The sequence below is a fragment of the Phoxinus phoxinus genome (assembly GCF_949152265.1).
Source record: "Phoxinus phoxinus genome assembly, chromosome: 22".
Taxonomy (NCBI): Eukaryota; Metazoa; Chordata; class Actinopteri; order Cypriniformes; family Leuciscidae; genus Phoxinus; species Phoxinus phoxinus.
Window position 1 is genome coordinate 12552234 of NC_136897.1, and position 21167 is coordinate 12573400.

A 21167-nucleotide genomic window follows, 5' to 3' on the forward strand; every position below is an offset into this window, starting at 1 on the left:
ACATACAAATTAGGCAATAAAACACATTAATATTATTGTTTTAATTTAAATACAATACAATACAATACAGTAATATAAATAAATTAATATATAGAATAGGTTTAAGAATGTATAGACTGTAATTTATAAGTGTAAAGTTTGAGAAGTTATTTTACAGATGTACAATTCTGACAAATGTTTTATAAAATAAAATAAAAGGCCAGTTGTGAGAGTATTAATTGTTCCGACTTAATATAGCTTGATGGAAGAAGCTGTTCTGCTGCTCAGTGCTCTGTAGCGCTGGCCAGAGGACAACAGGTCAAAGAGAAAAATGTGGAGACCAAAGAGATTTTCATTTTCTTAGTCCTTTTTCTCACTCTGGAGGTGTAAAGATTTTGGTGGTTGAAAAGGGGGCACTAATAATCCGCTCAGCCTTAATACTGGGCCAACACCAGTCTCTCAAACGACATAAACATCTGAACATCTGATTGTGTGTGCGTGCCAATAGTAGGCTATGCTCAAAAGGTAAATAAGGATGTGTTTCTTTTTAATGGGGAGGGTGTGGAATGTGTGGTTTAACAGAAGTTCAGGTTGATCAAAATGATAATGAAAATGAAATTCTCCTCATGTAACTGAACCTGTTGGTTTACTCTAATCTACTTCTGTACTATTATAAAGTTAAAAACACTAAATGGCAATCTTTTTATCTTATGACAAATGTGAATATGATTATTTATGTACCAGTATAAATGTACTGTTTTTTTGTAACCATCCAGCTTACATGCTAAAAAAGTACATGCAATATGATACATCTGTAAGATTGGAAATAATTCAAGACATTTGCTTTTTCACCCCCTCTCTCTCACAAGGACCTTGCTGATGGTGATCTGGGCCTGTAGGCCAGAGGTTTTGGATAATGGGGGAAATTGTGATTGTCTGATTGGTCAGTTTAAATCTCTCACACCTGGGTGTTAGTCACATGGACGGGGGAAATTACAAAACAAGATTGTAACTGTTGTTCTGTCTCTTTTTGGATGCTGGCCTGCTCTTGAGTCAAAGGCGCTCTGCCTTTGGCTCTCTCTCCCTCTCTCTCTCTCTCTCAGGTAACATTTTACATTTATGCCGGGTACGATTAATGGTTAAAGTTATTATCACATTAACCTATTTTGTAACTATTTTAAGTAACATAACCTTATTTTGTCATATTGAACCTTTTTAAATCATGGAGTCAGATTAAAACGAGATAATTGCATATGTGAATGTGTCTTTTTAACTTTGCGACGCTAAAAAGATGATAACACGCGCGTCCTTCACCGGCTGGCCGGAAACCGGAAGTTGGACCGATCAGCCGGATCTTACACATCATAAATATATAAAACTGTTTTTTTTTTTTTAAATGATAACCATTCACTTTTAATAAAAAAACAAACAAACAAAAAATTCAGAATGCTGCTTTACCAGATAGCCTATATATCTTCTCATCTTGATGAGAAGATGTTACGAGATGTTACGTAACATAACTCTCGTTATGTTACGAGAGCCCATGTACATTCCTACGACAGCATAAAGAGATCAAATTTAGATGACTGTAAAGATATCTACACTTAAAAGAGGTGGAGTATCTTCGTTAGTTCATTCGTTCGTTTATTTATTTATATAGCACTTACAGACCACCGTAGTTCCAAAGTGCTGTACATTGCAGTAAAACCCAACAGAACAAGAAGACAAAACATAAGTCAAGTCAAGTCATCTTCATTTATATAGCGCTTTTAACAATGTAGATTGTTTCAAAGCTGCTTTACAGAGATATATAATAATGTATTATTTTCTGTATGACCAGAAATGATAGAGTATTTTAAGTTGTTTCCACTAGGAAAATGCAAGTGATAATCTTAGCCCTGTATTATTATTGTCTAAACCGTATTATGAATGACATTTGACGAATTGCTTTGTTCATTTTTTGGATAAAAGCGTCTTCTAAATATGTAGCCTAATAAATGTTAAAATAATGATGATAATTATTATTATTATTTGAGTAAACGGACCCCAAAAGTCAGGTGACTGTAAATGTGCAAAAACTGTTTCCATTACAGTTTTGTGAAATATTCACTTTCTGGCAGGTGAAATACTGCATTATAATGGTTGTATTGGCATTCTAAGGGTATTTTAAGAGGTAAAAAGTAGACATTTATTAAACTGAGCGTATTTAATAAACTGAGACGTAGGATATTTAATAAACTGAGCGTAGCCTATTCATCTGTCAATATGAAACGTGACTGTCAGGGTTTGGGGTTGAGGAGATGAAGCGAGGACTCAATTGCAGGAGAATGGGTTTTTATTAATAATAAGAATAAACAAAACACAAACAAAAACTACCCCGAGGGGGAAAACAAGACAGACTTGAGTTGACTTGAGTTGACTTGACTTGACTTGACTTGACTTGACTTGACTTAAATAACAGGGAAACACACGGTGTACATAAGACAACGAAACAGCACAGGACTGAAAACACAAGGAGATTAAATAGGGAGAACAAACAAAGGAGGTAACGAGAGAGGACAGGTGGGGCAAATCAATCAGGTAATGAGGGAGGACAGGTGGAGCAAATAAATCAATAATCAGGTAACAAGAGGGGAGGGGCTAGACAATTAACTGGAGAGCACATGGCACAAAAGAAACATACATGGCAAGCCATGTGCTCACACCAAACACGACTAGAAACACAAGCACATAGCCAGTAAAACAAATCACAAGCCATGTGCTCACACAAAACGAGACAACATGAAAGCACACAGCTAGTGTAAAACACAAGCTGCGTGCTACACAGTACAGGACAAGACATGAAAGCACATGAAACAAGGCACACAGACAAGACAACATAGGAGTGTCAGGGCTCTGTCACAAAACGTACTCGGTTACTAACGTAACCTCGGTTCTCTAGAGAGAGGAACGAGTACTGCGTTGTCGTAGCAACGCATTGGGGAAAATCCTTTTCCACGAGAATACTGAAGCAAAAATTATCCTTAATTTTGTATCTATGTAAAACGCATTGCCACAGCATACAGACCTAGGCGAGACAGCTCGCGCGCCTATTGGCTGCTGTGCGGCAAATGCTTAAGCCAATCGAGCGAGCCCTAGAGTGACGTCACACCCAATGAGGGCACTTCGCGCCCTCCTGCGTCACGTCCCGCCGAAACAGGCGTGGCTTAGGGCTATATATTTCGCTCACAGGCTTATGAACTCTGATTTTTAAAGCGAAACAACCAGAGCGCATACACGGCAGGAAACGCAGTACTCGTTCCTCTCTCTAGAGAGAACCGAGGTTACGTTAGTAACCGAGTACGTTCTCTTACGAGAGATACTCTCGCACTGCGTTGTCGTAGCAACGCATTGGGGAACACCCTGTAAGACGCCGTGTGTGCAGTTATCCGACACCATAGACCCAGAGCACTGAGCTGGGGTTCATATAGTACATAATCACCTGTAGGACTCACAGAGAATCCTGAAAGAGGTGGGCTCTAACCACCATCTCTCGCAAAATGACTGCCTTAGTAGATCAGTATAGAATAGACTGCGCTTAGCAGATCAGTACAGAATAGACTGTGCTTAGCAGATCAGTACAGAATAGACTGCGCTAGCAGATCAGTACAGAATTAACTGTTAGCAGTTCAGCATAATAATGCCATAACTGACGACTGAAATGTCAGTCTAACAAATACGGTTATTTAAACCGATAATATCTTGGCCTGTAAGGCGGGTACCTCGAGGTTATAAAACCTGATAAATGTAGACGGTGAGGCCCAGCCTGCCGCCATACAAATATCCTGTAAGGCAATCCCACTCGACCAAGCCCACGAAGAAGCCATACTTCTCGTGGAGTGCGCCCTAACACCCAAAGGGCACTGAATGCCCTTGGATGCGTACGCTAGAGCTATAGCGTCCACTATCCATCTGGATAGGCTCTGTTTCGAAGTGGCCAGTCCCTTGAGACGCCCACTGAACGAAACGAAAAGCTGCTCTGTCTGTCTGAAAGCAGACGAGCGCGACACGTAAGCTCTCAATGCCCTCACTGGGCAGATGAAATTTTTGTCCATATTATCCCTGATGACCGGAAGGGCAGACAGGGAAATAACCTGCACCCTAAACGGTGTGTTTAGGGATTTTGGAACGTAACCATGCATAGGTTTGAGCATGACTCTGGAGTCATTAGGCCCAAATTCCATGCACGACGCGCTCACTGAGAGTGCGTGCAAGTCCCCAACGCGCTTCACTGAAGCGAGAGCCAGGAGAAACACCGTCTTGAGCGACAAGTGTTTCATATCAATCTCCTGAAGAGGCTCGAAAGGAGGACCCTTCATGGCGTCCAGCACCGTGGAAAGGTCCCAAATGGGAACTGTGGGAGGTCTGGGTGGATTAAGTCTCCTAGCTCCTTTAAGGAACCGAATGACTAAATCGTTCCTTCCTATGGACTGGCTGTGTGCGGTATAAGCCGCTATAGCCGCCACATATACCTTGAGTGTGGAAGGGGATCTCCCGCTATCCAACATCTCTTGTAAGAAGGACAAAACCTCTGTCACTCCGCAGTCTGGGGGTGACACGCCGCGAGACGTGCACCAGCCAGAAAAAACAGACCATTTAGACGCATAGAGCCGTCGCGTAGACGGAGCTCTAGCTTGTGTGATCGTGTTTAACACTCCCTGAGGGAGGTCAGCGGATACCCGTTGATGGCCCACACATGAAGAGACCATAGCTCTGGGTGAGGATGCCAAATCGAACCATTTGCTTGAGAGAGTAGATCTCTCCTCAGAGGCACTGGCCACGGGGCGGTGCTGGCTAACTGCATCACAGCTGGGAACCAGGGTTGATTCGACCAGAGCGGCGCTACTAGAAGCACTGAGCATCCTCCCTCCCTAAACCTCTCCACCACCTGGGTCAGGAGGGAGACAGGGGAAAAGCATACAGCAGGCGGCGCGGCCACTGATGAGACAGCGCGTCCTTGCTTTTTGAGAAAAATTCTAGACAGTGAGCGTTCTCTGGAGACGCGAAGAGGTCCACTTCCGCTCTGCCGAATTTCTTCCACAACAGTTGTACTGTGTGTGGGTGTAACGACCATTCTCCTGCAGGAACGCGGTTCCTGGACAGTACGTCTGGTCCAATATTCAGGTGCCCCGGCACGTGCGCCGCCCTTAGTGAAAGGAGGTTGCAGCGCGCCCATATCAGAAGGCGTTTGGTCAGCCTGTATAACGACAGGGACCTGAGGTCGCCCTGGCGATTTAGTATGACACCACTGACATGCTGTCTGAACGTATCAGTACATGGCAGCCCATAATCAGGGGACGAAAGCGAGTGAGCGCTTTGCACACTGCTAACATCTCGAGGCAGTTTATGTGGAAGAGCTTTTCTCGCTCTGACCAAAGGCCAAACAGCGGTCTGCCCTCGAGCAGCGCTCCCCATCCTGCGTTGGATGCGTCCGTAGACACCACCCTCAGACTCGAGGAAGTCCCTAGGCTTACACCTGACAGGTTCCAGTCTTTTGACCTCCATGGTTTCAAAGCTGCAACGCAAGCTTGATTGACCTTGAGGCGAAGCCGACCGGTGGCCCATGCTTTGCATGGCACCCTCCCTTTGAGCCATATCTGCAGCGGGCGCATGCGCAGCAGACCCAGCTGCAGTACTGCAGATGCTGAGGCCATCAGACCTAGCATTTTCTGAAAGCTCTTTAGAGGGAGAACAGCGCCGCAGCGAAATGAGCTGACTGTGCGTTGGATGCGCAGCGCACGCTGTTGTGACAGCTGCGCTGTCATCGACAGCGAGTTCAGTTCCAGTCCCAGAAAAGAAATATTCTGACTGGGGGATAGCGAACTCTTTTCCCAGTTTACTGTGAGACCGAGATTCTCGAGGTGACTCAGCAGCAGGGCTCTGTGCGCCACTATCTCTGAATGAGATTGGGCTAGAATGAGCCAATCGTCCAAATAGTTCAGCACTCGAACACCCTGCAGTTTGAGGGGAGCGAGTGCTGCGTCCATGCACTTCGTAAATGTACGGGGTGCTAGAGACAAGCCGAACGGCAGGACTTTGTACTGGTATGCCTGGCCCTCGAAGGCGAATCTCAAAAATTGCCTGTGACGTGGCGCAATCTGTATTTGAAAATACACGTCCTTTAGATCTACTGACACGAACCAGTCTCCTTGGCGAACGTGCGCGAGGATTTTTCTGGTCGTTAGCATTCTGAACTGGCGTTTCACAAGCGCTCTGTTCAGTTGCCTCAGATCTAGTATGGGTCTGAGACCCCCGTCTTTTTTGGGTACCAGGAAGTATCTGCTGTAAAGCCCCCCTTCGCTCTGAGCCTGAGATAAAGGTTCGATAGCCCCTTTTCTCAGAAGTTTCTGAATTTCGGCTCGAAGTAGATGTGCTACATTCGAATCTACCGAAGTCTCGACGCGCGCCGTGTGGCGGCGAGGGCGTCTGCGAAACTGTAGCGAATAGCCTTCTTTTATGATGTTTATCACCCATTTTGAAACCCCGGGAAGCTTTTCCCATGCATCTGCACGTGTAGCTAGGGGCTGAGTGAAAAGCGCGCTCTGACCGACTCGCGATACAGCGGCTTTCGTGAGCTGCGACAGAAATGTCTCGCTCGCAACATCTGAGGCCGGGGCCGCGCTTATGAAAGCGGGCAGAATGTCCGCGCTCGACCCCTCGACAGCCTTCAGGCGGGAGAGGGAGGGCTGGACGGGCTCCGTAGGAACCGTGATGCTTGTGTGGGAACGCGGGCACTGGGGACCGGGCACGTTGACCACCTTTATAGCATCGCTCGCCGGAGCGGAGCACCTGCACGCAGGTTTCGTTCAAGCGCCATGCTCGTAACATCTGAGGCGGGGACCGCGCCGATGACAGCAGGCAGAATGTCCGCGCTCGACCCCTCTACGGTGGTTATCCGGGAGGGAGAGGGCTGGACGAGTTCCACTGGAACTGTAATGCTTGTGCACGGGTTGAAAAACCGGGCCCTGTCGCGAAATGGTGGCGACACGAGAGCCGTGTGCTGTAACATGGACGCCATTGCCGCGTTTGATGCGGGGGCGCGCTTCATCGAGCGGGCAGCCCGCGCGCCCTCAGCTCTCAGCTGAGAGGGAGCGCGCGGGGCGAGTCCCGTAGGGCTCGGCATGTCAGTGAATAAATGTAGGTGCGTGAACGCGGGTACATTTATAGCACTGGTAGTACTGTCTATTAGAACTGACTGACCGTGCATCGGTTTTGTTTTACAGAAACCGTGTGACATGTAGCCTGTAGTGATTGTGGGCACTGAAAGCGGGCACGCTCACTACATATGATGCACAATCGACATGAGTCGATATTAAGTGCGCAAGCCCTGTATTGTGTAGGGCTGTGCTTGTGTGTACGAATGGGCACTGAGTAGTGGGCATTACAGTCACACACGTTACACCATCGGCCGTGGCCGGGACACCACGTAGCACAGAGAGTACTGTCTATCAGAACAGACTGACCGTGCATTTGTTTCGTTTTTACAGAAACCGTGGGGCATGCAGTGTGTAGTGATTGTGGGCACTGAAAAGCGGGCACGTTCACTAACTTACATGTGATGCACAATCGACATGAGTCGATTTATGTGTGCAAGCCCAGTATTGTGTAGGGCTGTGCTTGTGTGTACGAATGGGCACTGAGTAGTGGGCATTACAGTCACACACGTTACACCATCGGCCGTGGCCGGGACACCACGTAGCACAGAGAGTACTGTCTATCAGAACTGACTGACCGTGCATTTGTTTCGTTTTTACAGAAACCGTGGGACATGCAGTGTGTAGTGATTGTGGGCACTGAAAAGCGGGCACGTTCACTAACTTACATGTGATGCACAATCGACATGAGTCGATTTATGTGTGCAAGCCCTGTATTGTGTAGGGCTGTGCTTGTGTGTACGAATGAGCACTGAGTCGTGGGCATTACAGTTACACACAAAACACCATCGGCCGTGGCCGGGACACCAGAAAATACATTTAGATTTACCTGGGACGTCGTGAAAACGGCGTTTGTGTGCAGGCAAACGGGCCTTGATGCCGGTTTGGTGACTGCAGAATACACTGGCACGGTCACGTGTGTTGGGACCGTGCGAGCGAAAAGTTTTGGTGAAAATCCGGCCGCAGAGGGATTTGAACACCGTCGCTTTCCTAGGCTGGCTAGGGAACCTGGTCGAAATGGGGCTTTCCCGGACTCTGCAACCTCTTCGTGAAACTCAGGAAGAGAAGCGCGAGTCGTGAGGACGGTAACGTACATCCTCCTGCAGAAAGCAGCCATCCAGCCAGTAAGCGCAGGCTCCACGGGCGCCGATCACTCGAGGCCGGGGCCTCGCGACGGCCTGCGTGAGCGATGCTGTCCTTTCTTCTTCGACGCTCGCGAGCGGCGGGGGTGGGGAGATCCTCGGAGCTCGCCCATCCCTCGCTACCCGAAGCGAGGAGAGAACAGCAGTCGTCCTCCACAGACACGGCTTCAGCTTCCTCGTCCATGACTGACGCGGCGGCATACAGCGGCCTTTGTCCGTCAGTCAGAGAGTCCAGCGAAGCGGGCGGAGAAGCTGGCGGCAGCAGCGGCGAGCTCCTCGTGGTGGAGGGAGGTTCCGGGATCCGCTGAGCACGGCGCTTTTTACGGCGCGGCACTGCAGCGGGCGGTATGGAGGCAGGCATCTTGAAAAAGACGCTGCTCTTTTAGATACAAAGTGTGTCGCGCCGGCGAACTCACACACACACAAATACAGTTTAGTTTGCAAGTGAAAGGATATAAGCGCCGGAACGCGCAGCTGGAAGGCGAAGAAGGCGGCGGTGCCAGCAGCTTCACGTCTCTCCCGCTGATGTGCTCTCTCGACGGCTTAGCTTCCAACTCGGATCAGCGATGAGGTGTCTCTCGTAAGAGAACCAAGAAATAGACCAGACAGAAGTGACAGAACCCTGACAGTGACTTGGCCATTCTAATTAATGATCGGAAGAACACGTATCGACCACCGTTACTGTAAAATATGCACGTATGTCCATTTAAACTCGATTTTGGTCAAATGTGGATTATATCATTATACTGGCAAGAGTATGGTTACATTTAAAGATGCCGTACGAAGTATGAAAACTCTACGTCAACTGCTTTTGAAATTACGGTGTTTTTTTCACTTCCTGAAAATAACCGTTTTGGACATACGTGAGTTTCATTGGGCAGCGTTATGATGTAACGAGTACATCAGGATTTAAGGGAAGTGTTCCCAGTTCCGGCTGACCTAATCTATGCAGCCTAACACTGAGTTATAGAAGTCAATAATGTATTATGTGTATGCTAGGTCAAAGAGATGTGTCTTTAATCTAGCTTTGAACTGACAGAGTGTGTCTGCTTCCCGGACAATGGTAGGAAGACTGTTCCAAAGTTTTGGTGCTAAATAGGAAAAGGATCTACCGCCAGCTGTCGATTTTGATATTCTAGGTATTATTAACTGGCCGGAATTTTGAGATCGAAATAGACGTGAAGGACTATAATGCGTTAAGAGCTCGCTCAAGTACTGTGGAGCTAAACCATTTAGTGCTTTGTAAGTAATCAGCAATATTTTAAAATGTATACGATGTTTAATAGGCAGCCAATGCAGTGTTGACAGAACGGGGCTAATATGGTCATACTTCCTGGTTCTGGTAAGAACTCGAGCTGCTGCGTTTTGAACTAGCTGTAGTTTGTTTGTTAAGCGTGCAGGGCAACCACCTAGTAGAGCATTACAATAATCTAGCTTTGAGGTCATGAATGCATGAACTAATTGTTATCTGATATCTCCTAATGGTAGCATGTACAGAGTGAACAGCAGCGGTCCTAGTACTGAGCCTTGTGGTACGCCATACTGAACTTGTGATCGATAAGACATCTCTTCATTTACTGCTACAAACTGATAACGGTCAGATAAGTATGATTTAAACCATGCTAGTGCAATTCCACTAATGCCAACATAATGTTCGAGTCTATTTAAAAGGATGTTGTGGTCAATGGTGTCAAATGCAGCACTAAGATCAAGTAATACTAATAGAGAGATACAACAACGATCGGATGATAAGAGCAACTCATTTGTGACTTTAACGAGAGCTGTCTCTGTACTATGGTACAGTCTAAATCCGGACTGAAAATCCTCGCAGATATAATTTCTTTCAAGAAAGGAACACAGTTGTGAGGATACTGCTTTTTCTAATCTTTGACAGAAAAGGCAGATTAGAGATCGGCCTGTAATTGACTAATTTTGTAGGATCAAGTTGCTGTTTTTTAACAAGCGGTTTAATCATAGCTAGCTTAAATGTTTTTGGTACGTATCCTATAGACAAAGATGAATTAATGATATTAAGAAGAGGATCTATGACATCTGGAAGCATCTCTTTCAGCAGCTTAGTCGGTATAGGGTCTAACATACAAGTTGTCGATTTAGATGATTTGACGAGTTTGCAAAATTCTTCCTCTCCTATAGCAATGAATGAATCAAATTTTCCCTCAGGGAGACTACAATGCTCTTCCTGATGCGATACTGTATTAGACAGTTGCATAGTTATAATTTTGTCCCTGATATTATCGATCTTATAAGTGAAGAAGTTCATAAAGTCATTACTGCTGTGTTGTTTGGAAACTTCTGGGCTTGAAGCTTTCTTTTTCGTTAGTTTAGCCACTGTTTCAAATAAATACCTAGGATTATGTTTATTTTCTTCTAATAGTGTTGAAAAATAAGCAGATCTAGCAGCTTTTAAAGCCTCTCTGTAAGCAATCGAGCTCTCCTTCCATGAAATCCGAAATACCTCTAGTTTTGTTTTCTTCCAGTTGCGCTCCATTTTTCTGGCTGCTCTCTTAAGGGCCTGAGTGTGCTCGTTGTGCCACGGCGTTGGACTATGTTCTTTAATCTTCTTTAAGCGCAGCGGAGCAATTGTGTCTAAAGTGCTGGAAAAGAGAGAGTTAAAAGTTTCTGTTGCAATATCAAGTTCTTCTAAGCTATTGGGATGCTGAGATGATGAAACTGATTAGGAAGATTATTGATAAAGCAATCTTTAGTGGCAGAAGTTATAGGTCTAACATATTTATAACACGGAGTCGGCTTTGCAGCCTTTGCTAAATGTAATTTACATGAAAACATCCATGTACTAATGTACTAAAATGTCAGTACAGATAAGATTTTAAGCGGTCCTTAAAAACATTTAGATTCAAGGAGGAAGTAACATCCAATGGCAGATCATTCCATGCAACTGACATAACCTGTGTGCTAGAATCTGTGCTATAAGTGCTAGAACCTGTAATTTTGACATGTTTTGAAGAACATTTACATTTTTTAAGCAACGCTCATGTCATTCCAAACTTGTATGACTGTTTTTCTTCTGTGGAAATAAAGGAGAAATGTTGGCACTGGCCACCTTAAACTGTCAGCCCTGGAACTGTCAGCCCTGAAACTGCAACTGAATATTTTAATGGATGTAAACAGGAGTTCATCTTACAAAACTATTCAGAAAAAAAGTGGAGCAGTGAACAAACTAACTTTTACAGTCCCAAAATAAAAATAAAATATATATATATTTAAAACTACACACAGCATTTTAAATGTAAAAATAAAATTCCACAACGTTTTCTGGTAAGATCTTATTAAAGAGGCCATATGTCGTACACGGTAAAAAAAAAAAAAGCTTGAACAACAACAAAAATCTTAGTACTAATTTCCCCTAGCTTTTTCTTGTTGACTCAACTTTTGTAAATAACAGCTATACGAACTGAAATTAAGTTATCTGTTATACAAAAAAAATTTTTTAGTTGAGTCAACTTGACATAATTTGTTTTCTGGAGAGGTGCAACTATTCTGTAACAAATCTTTTGTAGTTTAGCCAAATTCAACATTTTTATGCCTATTTGAAATCATTTGGTCATCACCATTTTGGTGATGAGCATTTCCTTTGGTTGGTCAGTTTTTGTGAGTTAGTGGTCTTTGTAACAGTGCTTAGAAAAATTTATTTTGACACACACACAGACATCAAGAATCAGCATATGAATCTCATCAAGAATCAGCATATGACTCTCATCAATGGTGACATGCTTCATGCCGCAGTGCATGCTGGCAGCCACCATAGTATTAAAATCATGGCTCCCAGCATGCATTGCAGCATGAAGCATGTCACCATTGTTGAGATTCATATGCTGGTTATTGATGTCTTTGTGTGTGTTTCTAAAAAAAATGCAGAATGTCTGATCTGTTGCATTACAGTTTTGTTGTTAAATATAATATATTATTCACAAATAATCACTTTTCAGGAATAATAATAGTGAACTATTTCCCTTTATGATGCTGATCATTTTTGTTCATGGCTTTCTTTGCAACAAATTATGTGTTTTGTTAAACACTGTTACATAGACCACAAACTGCCCAACTCAAGGAAACAGTCATCACCAAAATGGTGAACAAACATTTTCAATAAAAAAACCTACACCTGAACCTGATTCTTAATAATTATTAAGAATAAGTTTCAGGTGTAGATTTTTTATTGAAAAGAAGAACTTCTGTTTCCAATAGACAAACAAATATTGAATTGGCTCAACTACAAAAGATTTGTTACAGAATAGTTGCATCTCTCCAGAAAACAAATTATGTCAAGTTGACTCAACTAAACATTGTTTTGTGTGTCACAGACAAGTTATTTTCAGTTCGTATAACTGTTATTTACAAAAGTTGAGTCAACAAGAAAAAGCTAGGGGAAATTAGTACTAAGTTTTTTTTTTTGTACGAGATTTTAACAATGTGGATTTTTGCTGAACCAGCACAACAAACTCAGTCATTTCACCTTTTTTGAAGTTGTGTTATTTTACAGTGGTTTTTGGGGTCGAACAGGTTTTCATGCTTGAATGTTCAAAAACATATTTTTCACATATTTTGCATTGTTGCAGCACCTATATATAATTCCCAGTCTGCAGTCTGCACTCTATTTAGTTTAGTGTTTTGGACTGTGTCACGCCCCTTACCATTAACACTAGTGAGTATCTGGGACATGGCGACAACACTAACGCAACTCAACCAGGCCTCACCTTTTTTGTGTGTATGTCTAGGGTGGGAATTATTTAGCAATATTGTGATGTGCTTTCTGATATAGAGAACAACTCCCTTTGGAGTAACCGTGTGCTTTGTAACTTTGCAGACCTTTTTATAGTTTAAACAGCAACATTACACACTAAAGAAACTTGAAAATGGAGTAAGTTTGGGTAAGCTTTCAGTGAGCTTACCCAGTAAAACCGTTGTCTTGAACTACAACATGATATGTTTAAGAGAAAGGGGGGTTTTATTCATTTCTCATATTGGTTTGAGTAAAGGTTGACAAAATCATTTTTAGGTGAACTATTTCGTTAAATAGGTGTCAACAGAAAAAAAAAAAACCATGACACATTTCAGTGTGAACAGGTCATAGACATTGATAATTGATCATAGACCAGTGTGAACTCGAGGTGTCGCAGTGATTCATTGCTGCATTTAAGGTGGGTGCAACTCAATGGGAGTGCTTGGATTTAAAAAACGCTTCCTCGTAAACTATGATCAAACAACTACTCAGACATGAATAATGAGAAACATAAAAGTGAATAACTAAAAATCAATCTCAAGTCTGAGGACAGAAAAAAGGTGCTTGTAATATAAATTCAGAATGTGTGAAATGTTTGTGAATCAGAGGCGCTGTGTTCCAGTGGTCGTGTATGGGTGTGCCTGATGCCATGAGGTGTTTAGCCACCAGGTGATGCTATGTGACAGTCATTCATTTTGTCTTTTGAAGCAGGTTAAACTGAACCATTGAAAATCAATTTTCCATTGTTGTCAGTGTACATTGCCATCAATGAAGAAAGATGTTTTTAGGTTCAGATGGTACAGTGGTTATGTGTACCAGATAGGGCTGACTGTAACATGCTAAGCAGCAAAACATTGACCCATTGGGTCTAAATTGCTATAGTATCTTGACGGATCAAAAAACCTTTTACATCTGCTGGTTTAATCTGCTTAATTGTTTGCTGAAATATTGCAGGTTGTTGACCAGCTACAAGCTTACCATTTTGAAACACAACTACCAGAGGTTTGTCTTTAATCTGACATTCTGTGATATTTTATATAGAGTGGCATACACCCTAAAAGTTTACAGTGTCCTTCATAATGGCAGCAGATGCTGGTTTTACAGACATTTAAATAAGGAAAGGCCCCAGTTCAAGTGCAACTGTTTTTCATGTTAGTAAAAAAAAATACAAAAAAATCACTTGACTTAATGACTACAGACTTGTCGCTCTCACAACAGTATTCATGAAGTTATTTGAGAGATTGGTGTTGGCTCAACTGAAGGACATCACTGGACCCCTGCTTGATCCCCTTCAGTTTGCTTACAGAGCAAACGGGTTTGTGGATGATACACTCAAATTGAGAATGCACTGCATCCTGCAACATTGCAAGCATCTTATTTGTGCACTTCAGTTCGGCCTTCAGTATCATCATGCCTGATCTTCTCTCAGCCAAACTGACTCAGCTCTCCATGCCAACCCCAATCTGTGGGACAGTTTCCTGCATAGACAGGCAGCAGCTCGTGAGACTGGGGAAACTCACACCCAGGACCCTCACTATCAGCTCTGGTGCTCCCCAGGGTTGCGTTCTCTCTCCAATTCTCTTCTCATGAACGACTCCACTGCCTGTCAAGTTAATTTGTACATACCATCTCAGAACCGTACATCTGTTAATACTGTACACATCAGTACATTCATAAATATATAAACATATTTTCGGTCATATCTGTTGCTTTCGGTGACGTGCACTCCATTAAAGGTTCATTTGTAGTTAACATGAACTAAGAATGAACAATACTTCTACAGCATTTATTAATCTTAGTTCAAATTAATTTCAACATTTACTAATACATTATTAAAATCAAAAGTTGTATTTGTTAACATTAGTTAATGCACTGTGAACTATCATGAACAAATAATGAACAGCTGTATTTTTTATTAACTAACTAACAAAGATTAATAAATAGAGTAACAAATAGGCCCTATGCACAGCTTCACTACTTCCTGAACTTAAGCAGGGACCTTTGTTTCCTGTCTGCCAGGATTGGCCAAACTGATTAATCCAGGTGTGTCTGGCCAACAACAATAATCAGACACACCTGGATTAATCAGTTTGGCCAATCCTGGCAGACAGGAAACAAAGGTCCCTGCTTAAGTTCAGGAAGTAGTGAAGCTGTGCATAGGGCCTATTATCATTGTTAGTTCATGTTAGTTAATACATTTACTAATGTTAACTAATGAACATTATAGTAAAGTGTAACCATATTTTCTATATGTCTATTATGTGGCATTATTTATTTATTTTTATAATATTATTATTGTGTTATATTTAATTTGTATTGCCTAATTCCTATGTGTCTGCGCTATGTCTGTACTTTCTTCTACACTGGAAGCTCCTGTCGCCAAGAGAAATTACTTGTTTGTGTCAACATACTGGGCAATAAAGCTCTTTCTGATTCTCATTCAATTTCTGCACATGCACATGGAACAGTCCTTAAGACACATGTCCTGACTTTGCAGAGTTAGACGCGTTCAGTCATATTTTGTTGATCCTGGAAAAACATTCCTGTCCGATAATGTCCTAAACCTAATCCTACCCATAAATATCCCTAAAATCAGTGGGAAATATTAGTGAAATCTGTGGTGAATAACACTGATGAAACACGAACCCTGTCATAAGCCTAAACTTGACATAAACTGTAAACTTGTTCATTGGTTCAATGAAATTTTGTCCCAGGATCAACAAAGATGTTGATTCAGGAACATGTTGTACTTGGTGAAATCAAGTGCATGCCCTTAAGCATCCGTTTACAGGAATAAGTAACTTAGGACACTAAAGATAATAATAAACTGCAATTACTGTAATGTAATGTAAAACGCCTAAGACAGTATTAAAGGGAGACAGGAAGGGCAGCTGATCTCCCTTGCAGTGCCAAACCAAGTGTGAATGTGTATCCCCAGATGTGTTCGAGAACCTACAAATGCCTTGGTGGAAGATTGAAGAAACATCTCACAGAAAAAACATGTAATGTTATACCACCACCAAATGTGTGTGTGTGTGTGTGTATTAGTTCTACCAGAAAGACAAGGGAGATACAATTATATAACAAAAAGCATATATTTATTAACAGCCCAGCAAGCAAATATTTATAAAGTTCTTTGGCGTAGGCCCAGTCCATAGATAGGGACCATGGTGGTGGTGGTTGGGAGGATGGAGTGGAAGGGATCATCCTGGTCGTGGTGCTGGGGAGGCTGGAGGGGAAGGGATAATCCTGGTGGTGGTGGTAGGGAAGATGGAGGGGAAGGGACCATCCTGGTGGTGGTGGTGGGGTGGATGGAGGTAATTGGCTGCGTCAGCATCTGTGAACTCAAACATGTGTAAGTAGTACGTACCAATCTTTTATACTGCAAGTATTAGCACATGACTGGTTAGATGTGAAGGTAATAAGTGACGCAACGATTGAGTCTTCCTAACAGAACTTTCGCTGAAGCTTTCATTTACAAAATTTTGCAACAGAAAAATTATAAATCAAACCTAAAGGGATAGTTCACCCAAAATTTTCATCATTTAAAGAATGCTGGTAACCAGACAGTTGACATAGTTATTGACTTCCATATCCACAGAAACTTATTATTGACTTCCACAGAAAATATGTATACTGTCAACCGTATGGTTACCAACATTCAATTAAATTTTTCTTTTGTGTTCAGTTGACATAGTTATTGACTTCCATATCCACAGAAGCTTATTATTGACTTCCACAGAAAATATGTATACTGTCAACATTCCATTAAATTTTTCTTTTGTGTTCAATAGAAAAAAGAAACTCATACAGGTTTGCAACTGTCACGGTGTGTTGTCGGTTGAAGAAGACTAGTGAGTCAAATAGCTCCAATATAAACTTTTACTCACAATGTCACACAAAAGGTACTGTAAGAGCCGCGCTATTTTGGTCCAATGAGGGTTTCCAGTAGCACGGGGAAGGAAGCGCGTGTTCTGGTCTTTCCAGCGTTTTAAAGGAATTTTGGTTAAATAAGACACAGGTTCGCATATGCAATTATCTCGTTTTAATCTGACTCCATGAATTAAATAAAAGCTCAATGTGCAATAAGGTTATGTTTACACTTAAATAGTTACAACATGATGTAATGAGAATTTAAACCATTTGTACCCAGCATAAATGTTACCAGAGAGAGAGAGAGAGAGAGAGAGAGAGAGAGAGAGAGAGAGAGGGAGAGAGACCCTCTCCCCAGCTTGGCATCCAAAGACAAGAGCGTGAAGAACCTTTGCTGTCCAGTTTTGTCATTTCTCCCCCCACCATGTCCCCAGCACCCAGGTGTGAGACATTCAAACTGACCAATCAGACCATCACAATTTCCTCCATTGTCCCAATCACTGCTATGCTGGAAATGTCTTAATGAAAAGAAAGTGTCTTTGTTGCATTGAAATAATCTTGGATTATTTCCAACCTTACAGTCCGCCGCTTGGCACCATTGGCAATACAGATGGAATTCAAAGGTGGCACAATCCAGAGAGACACGCTTTTGGTTGTGTGCAGTTGCATCTTCGGACTTTTCGTCCAGGCTTTGTAGCAATAAGTTTGTCAGTGTTCAGTCTTTGTTCACCATGTAGGGCTGCTGCATGAGGAGGCTCCATCAAATGGTCTTTCACCGTTCATAGATGTGCAATTCATCCGTCACACACTCGTCACACAAGAACAGGAATCTGGGAGCAAACGAGTGGGACAGCAATCTGGCAGCTGTCTCTTTCTGATCCTGTGATTTAAAAAGCATCCAATACAACAAACAGCAAAAGTAGACACATGGCATTTGTCATTGGTCAACGGGTTGATATGGTCAGATTCAAATTTGTCTCTGGCAAAAAGCCCTTAAGTATTTAGGAACACGGTCAAGGGAGGACAAACGAAGATCAACAAGTTCTTACACTGTTTCAGGAAACACTCAAATAAATTTCATCACAACAAAACAACAATGCTGGTTTATAACCTCATTTCATGTAGAGTTTCTGTAAAACATTTAGTGTAACCCAAAACGCAGAGATTCAATTTAATCAATGTCCAAAAACATTGTTGTAGGTCAAATGGTCAAAATACAAATATGCAAGGTATGCAACAATATTTCATGTAATATCAATAATAATATTCAATCAAAAATCATGAAGAAATACATATAATAATCATTGTTTGTTCAGTAATCTTCCAATGTAAGCCACCTATGCAGATTTAAGAAGTGACTTTGGCATAATACAAGAATGGAGATCTTCCTTGTAACAGTGTGTGTGTTTGTTTGTGTGTGTGTGTGTGTGTGTTTTTGTTTGTGTGTGTGTTTAGTCATATGACAGTTTGGTGTGTGTGTGTGTGTGTGTGTTTGTGTGTGTGTGTGTGTGTGTGTGTGTGTGTGTGTGTGTGTGTGTGTGTGTGTGTGTGTGTGTGTGTGTGTGTTTTTGTGTGTGTTTTTGGGTGTGTGTGTGTGTGTTTTTGGGTGTGTGTGTGTGTGTGGCTGGCTAAGTCACAGTCGATGACAGGGTTGAATTGTAATTTTTTATGATTGATTGAAGTGTTCACACTTCAGATCTAGTTTGTTTTTATAATGTGTCTGTTATTAGAGGCATTGTTGAGAAATCATGGGCCCTATGATTTTCCAACCACACCAATAACAATCAGTTAAACATTTTTGAATTTTAATAGCAGGTCTGTCTTTGCTTTAGAATTTGTATTATCAATTTGTGACTGTAGCCATTCATGTGTACGTTACAGTGTTTTCCCATGAGTTGGTAATGTGTACTGTCATCATGGGATCAGCTTTGCCATCCTATGTGTGTGAAGCTGTCTGAATCTGTTCAGTGTGATGATGGACAATAGATCATTAGTGAAGTGTCACTTTTGGGCTCTATGCCATCTTTATCTTCCGATGTGTAGTGTTCAGCGGTAAATGGAGGTGTGTGTTCAGTGTTCATGCCTAAGAGATGGGTGGAATCAAATATGACAATTGTGTTGTAAATTTGGATCCAGTTCTAACTGGGAGGCCATAGTTATGCAGTAGTGTGCTGCTGTGTGGTGTGAGTGGCCTCTTGAGTTGTCATTTCACCCATCTTTTTAAGCTCAGGTTATATTCTACAATCCCGCTGCTTTGGTGCAGGTGGAGTCCCGGCCGTCTTGGCGTCCGTCCTCCGAGGAATTCCAGTGTTAAAACCTCTGTGTTGATTTTAGATTCCATTTTGCTGGAAAGAACTTTGCTCGCGAAATCCATCTGAGAATCACGTCGGGGTCACCACTGTAAGAGCCGCGCTATTTTGGTCCAATGAGGGTTTCCAGCGATTGGTCTTTCCAGCGTTTTAAAGGAATTTTGGTTAAATAAGACACAGGTTCGCACATGCAATTATCTCGTTTTAATTTGACTCCATGAATTAAATAAAAGCTCAATGTGCAATAAGGTTATGTTTACACTTAAATAGTTACAACATGATGTAATGAGAATTTAAACCATTTGTACCCAGCATAAATGTTACCTGAGAGAGAGAGAGAGAGAGAGAGAGAGAGAGAGAGAGAGAGAGAGAGAGAGAGAGAGAGAGAGAGAGAGAGAGAGAGAGAGAGAGGATTGAATCACTTTTATTTAAAACATATAGGTGAAACCAATCTGTTTTGCCACTAACACTCTACATTCCACAATCTCAATTACGGGAAAAACACACACAAAAACAACAAAAAAACAAATTCAAAATAAATATAAGAGGAAAAAACAACCACCATATGACTTAAAAGGTCAACAGTAGATCATCATTTTCATTAACTGTGCATAACACTCCATTAATGGCCCAAGTATTCACAAACATTGGCAAACATCCAACCAGTTTGTAATATGCATATTCTATCCTGAGCCTTGGTGCTACCAACCCCTTGAACATTAACAAAGGATCTAATGAATCATTACCAAGCATCTTATTTTTCCTGGTTTTCCAAATAGAGAGTTTGGCAATTCCAAACACAACATTTAATAAAACCAAAACATGTTTACGGCTAACAGAGTATGTTGGCCCACAAATAAACAATTGAGGAGACAAATCTTCACCTAAAGATGATACCCATTGGGATAAAAAGGAAAACAAATTACCCAACCGTACACATTGAACAAAAAGATGAAAAACAGTTTCATTTACAGAACAAAAAAGGCAACCGACCCCCACGTTTGGATCGAGGTGCACCACATGTCTGTTCGTAGCTATTGCACTGTATACTATCCTCCACTGTAAATCACCAGTCCGTTTATCAATGGGGCGTTTATACAGTGACCGCCAGCTACCTTTGGGGCTCTTTCCAGCGTTTTAAAGGAATTTTGGTTAAATAAGACACAGGTTCGCACATGCAATTATCTCGTTTTAATTTGACTCCATGAATTAAATAAAAGCTCAATGTGCAATAAGGTTATGTTTACACTTAAATAGTTACAACATGATGTAATGAGAATTTAAACCATTTGTACCCAGCATAAATGTTACCTGAGAGAGAGAAATATAAAGAGAGAGAGAGAGAGAGAGAGAGAGAGAGAGAGATAGAGAGAGAGAGAGAGAGAGAGAGAGAGAGAGAGAGAGAGAGAGAGAGAGAGAGAGAGAGAGAGAGAGAGGGAGAGAGACCCTCTCCCCAGCTTGGCATCCAAAGACAAGAGCGTGAAGAACCTTTGCTGTCCAGTTTTGTCATTTCTCCCCCCACCGTGTCCCCAGCACCCAGGTGTGAGACATTCAAACTGACCAATCAGACCATCACAATTTCCTCCATTGTCCCAATCACTGCTATGCTGGAAATGTCTTAATGAAAAGAAAGTGTCTTTGTTGCATTGAAATAATCTTGGATTATTTCCAACCTTACAGTACAGACGGGCAGGAGGGTAACACACACCAATAAATGACGTGAACGGGCAAAGACTGACTGAACTCAAAGAACTAAATACCAACACTGATGAACTGAAAACAGGTGATGATTAACTGAACACAGGTCGATAAAGGTAAACTATAATTATTATAATTTTTATTATAATTGTATCATTTTATAATTTATTAATTATTATAATTACTATAATAATTAATATTTAATTAAGGA